General features: G+C 45.9%; 1 protein-coding gene across 1 annotated transcript in view; it reads left to right on the forward strand.

The window, feature by feature from the left end:
* Positions 1–4,060: 4,060 nt before the first annotated feature.
* SFMBT2 (Scm like with four mbt domains 2) overlaps positions 4,061–4,364 on the forward strand; it is a 161,715-nt gene continuing 161,411 nt past the window's right edge. Inside the window, exon 1 of the mRNA XM_006016323.3 lies at positions 4,061–4,279. The gene's annotated coding sequence lies outside the window, so the exon portion shown is untranslated. The remainder of the gene's footprint in view (positions 4,280–4,364) is intronic.

Below are 4,364 nucleotides of genomic sequence, written 5' to 3' on the forward strand. Positions count from 1 at the left end.
AATCAGAGCCATGTATGGATGCATTTGTGCATCCACATAATACCCGATGGCTGGTCTCCCCTGTGACACTTATTTTCCTGTGTGAAGGGAAGGCAAATAGCTCCTAAGTGACGGAGCTTAGAGTGAGTTTTCTTCATAGCTCTCTCTGAGCAGAGATTAATGACATAAAAAATCAGCCATCAGGTAGTGCTCTAGACCCTATTCGCAACCCAGCTGCGCTTGTGTCATGCCTGAGTGCCTGAATGTTGTCTCAAAACTTTGCAAAATAAATTGGCCCTGTAATGGCTACCCCCATATTGCTGAAGAAACAGATGCACCAGAGATTCTTCTCTCCAAAGATGGTATTTGGTGAAGCCTGGAATAGAGTCGCAGGGGAAAGCCAGGCCGCGTGGTGTGTTAGTCCCACCCCACATTGGGACTCATTTCTAAGATTGTGTAAGATGGGGAAGTACGGAGAAATCATCTAACACAGTACAGTATCCTCTAACAACTGTTGGTTAGGGCTCAGCCTTGCTCTAGGCTGCACATAATGGCCATCCCCTAGCTTTTGCTGGGAATTATATGAGTAATAACTGTCTCTCAATCTCTCTCACTCTATGTATCAGGTGTATATATTTCACATATACACCATATGACAGTGCATATATAATTATATATATTTAAAAGGCATTTTTTTTCCTTTTCACCTTCTTGCACAAAAATGAAACTATTGAAAATAAGAGTATGGAAAGCTGGCATGGGTGAGAAATGCTTGTTTGTGTAAGCCCATGGGCATTGCCACAGTTTCAAATGACTTGGGCATTACTAGTTTGCTGAAGTGCAGGCACCATGATGGCACGTTGATTATGAACGGATACAGATATTATCTGAGGCAGGTTATTCTGAGCACAAAGGGCAGATAGTTACCAGTAGAAGTCAGGCACCCAACTCCTATTTATACCTCTGGAAAATCCAACCCTTTGTACATATTATTTTCATATAAGTATTTAAAAAAAAGATAAGCCCTTACATAGTCAGTCCCCACTTTGGAGTCTTTAGCGGCATTTTTTTTTCAGCAAAACTATAATGTAGGAAAACTGTATTTGGCCCCACTATCTCCCTGTTAAGAAATGGAAGTTCTCCCTTCCTTGCAATTAGCAGCCTTTAATCTATTTTCTTTGTTGAACCAGGGGTTCAAACCCTATTTTAATGAAAATGCTATAAAACGAGTAGATAACACTTCTCAAGTTAGGTACCTCTTTAAATTAGAATACTACTGTGAAATACTTCAAATATCTCCTGCAAGATACGTTCACTAAGCCAGTTTATGTTGTCCTGTTGTCTGCTACAGGCAAGATCCAAGGGCTATGGCAGTGATTCTCAATTGCAGTCCACTGAGGTGAGCTGAGATCCTTTCAAGGGTGCTGTAGGGTGCTCCACAACGTTAGGTGTGCAAACATGTTTCACAAGATAAACCCAGAGATGTCAAATAGGAATCCATAGCAATAAATAAACCCTGACCTGTTGTGGTCTTTCTGAGTTCTTTGCAACAGGAAAAAAAATGCTCTTATTTTTCTGTAGTCAAAAACAAGTGAAAAAACTAAGAGCTGGCATTTTCCAAGGGGCGACTTGAGGGGCATTTTGAATCTAAAAAGGTTAAGAATCACCGTCTATTGAAATGAACTTTTGATTCAGTAGGCTTGGGATCAGCCATTTCACTCAATAACCTTAGGATCAGGCCTGATTAGGAGGTTGAACCACTTTGCCAATGTCTAATCTTCAGCTTGCAGTGGCCACCGAGAAACGTTGGGGAGGTGTCCTATTTTTCTTAGTCTTGTGTTCATTGCTACAGAACAGGAAAAACCTCCTGAAGAGGTAATATATTTAGGAATTTAGGTTAGGTCCTAAACTCCCTGGGAGAAGAAGTGCTTTCTTTTATTCCTATAAGTGAAGGGCTCAGCACAGTCTCAGTTCTTAAGGTATAGTCAATAAAACAGCTGTTGATACAGGACAGCAAGACAAGATGTACTAAAGAGCAAGAGTCAAGAGGGAGAGCAAGGGAACTGAAGACACAAAAGATACCTGAAAAGAAGCCAAGACGGTGCAGAAAAGAAAACACACAATAATCCATATACTGAGGGAGAGAAAATGTGGGAATATCTAGGACATTGAAGGCACAAACCATTGACATCTTCCTCATTTGGATTACCGTTTATCTCCTGAATTGACCAGGTGTATTGATATCCTTATGACACAATGTATGTCAGGTAGGGAAACTGCAATGGTCTGCACTGGTGCTGGGCAAACAAAGGAAGGAAATGTCATTATTTGTTTAATCTTTTGGGGAAAAAGTAGAAATCTGAAATCCCATAATTCCAGCACTGCCCCCACTTGTATAAGGTATTGAAACCAGGAGAGAGGGAACATCATGGAATCCAGGTACAGTTAAAATATTGTAAATATTGCCAAAATGTTGACATTTGAAAAATTTTGGCCACTTATTTTCCAACTCCTGTTTTCCAATACTTGGATTAGATCATTCTTTTTCCATTATTATTCATGAACATGTGCAGAAATGGGATGAGGAAGGATTCTGGGGATGTCATAAATCTGGATACATGAAATGTGTGTGTGTGTATTAATCTAACTCCCCCAGATCACAACTTTTGATCCTTTACAATTTGTTTGTCATGATTAAAAATACAAAAGTGTGAATCAAGTATCTGTCTTTTGAGCAAACAAGTCCCCTTTTGCCTGGAAACCTCAGGGTATAATAATGTTGCCATGAAATGCTGCCGGAAGCAAATTCAAGATGATGAGAAGATTCAGTACCTTTAAAAAAAAAAAAAGAGAAAAAGTCTGGGTTAGAAACATATCCTCTGGGGATGTACATCACATCAGAGATCCTGCTGCAGAATAAAAGTGCAGCGTATCCGAATTGAAGTGGGAGTGGACACGAAGCCAAAAGTAGCGTCCAAGATGTGGAGGTCTGATCTCTCCCGGAATGAGAAGGCACTCGGGTCCCTTTGAAATGTGGTGGATCTGTGAAGTGGAATAGAAAATCAGATCTCAATTTAAAAGGGGGAGAGGAAAACACACGCAGGGCGTAGTCGCCTGGTGAGTGGAGGTAGTAACAGGCTCCTTTGCTGGAGCTAGAGAGATCATCGCGCGGCATTGTCTTGCTTACAGCCCGGTGTAATTTAGGGCGAAGCCCTGTTGTGTTCCGTCTGATGACTGCTGGCTGTACCTGTCCGCACGGCAAGCGCCTTCCCTGGAAGGAGTTTCTTCCCTTGCTCAGTGTGCAGATCCGTGTAGCAACCCCCCTCCCTCCCAGGCGGATCTTAAGGTGTCCTCCCTGCTGCTCACGGGCTTGGATTTGGAGATCTCTTACCCCTGCCTGTGCCCATGCCCCTGCCTCCGCCCAGCCTAGGATGCGGTCAGCTCAAGGCAGGCTTTTGCCTTCCTTTCTCGGTTGAGCAAGGCAGATGGGCGGTGATGGAGCGAGGTGCAAGGCTCCCTTCTTCATCGCCCCCCACGTGGATCAGATTTGGGCTGCGTCTCGGGAGCCGGCACCCTGGAGGCGTCTCCAGCCGCACGGAGCAGGGCACATGGCTGGGGCAAAGTCTCCGTGTTTGCTCGGGGCTGGGTCCTCTGCCTTCCCACCCCAGATCCGCGCGTGCCCCCATGCAAGCCCGGGGTGCAAAATGTGTCCGCTCCCCTTTTGGGGCTGTGCAGCTCTCTGGCCTGCCCGCACCTTCTGATTCCTAGTGAAATAATTAAATAATAAAAAAAAAAGGCGCCACTCCCAAGTGCAAGCGAAGTAACGCGTGTGCACGCACGGGGTGGGGGGGGGCCGGGGCAAGTCAGTTTCAGTGCGCGTCAATTTCAGCCGCGCAGCGATCAATCGCGGGGCGCGGCGGGCGGATCCTTCCCGCTCCCGCGCAGTTATTTATCTCTGTCTGTTGCCCTTGCAAACTTCTTTGCACAGGGGAGGGGGTGTGCAAAGGGTGCAGGGGGAGGGCTCGCAACCCGCTGTAATTGGCTCCGAAAAAAGAAAGAAAAAAAAAAAAACCCACCCAAAAAGATGTTGCAACTGCTGGAAAAAAAGGTCATTGAAGGAGTTGGCTGCGAAAAAAAATCAGCTTAAAAAAGAGTGGCAGGCATGCGCAATGGGAGGATGCCATGTTGGAATGAGGCTGTAGCAAGAGAGAGAGAGAGGGAGAGGGAGCGACAAACTGGTCGCCTGCTCGCCGCGGAGCCGCAGGGCAGTGCCCTTCCCGCGCCCGGGGCGCTGTGCGCGGTAAGACGCGGGGCCGGGCTGGGGGGAGCAGGAGAAGGAGGGAGGGAAGGAGGGAAATGAAATTAAAAGGCAGCAGGAGCCTCCA

Source organism: Alligator sinensis, unplaced genomic scaffold (genome assembly GCF_000455745.1).
Source record: "Alligator sinensis unplaced genomic scaffold, ASM45574v1 scaffold268_1, whole genome shotgun sequence".
Taxonomy (NCBI): domain Eukaryota; kingdom Metazoa; phylum Chordata; order Crocodylia; family Alligatoridae; genus Alligator; species Alligator sinensis.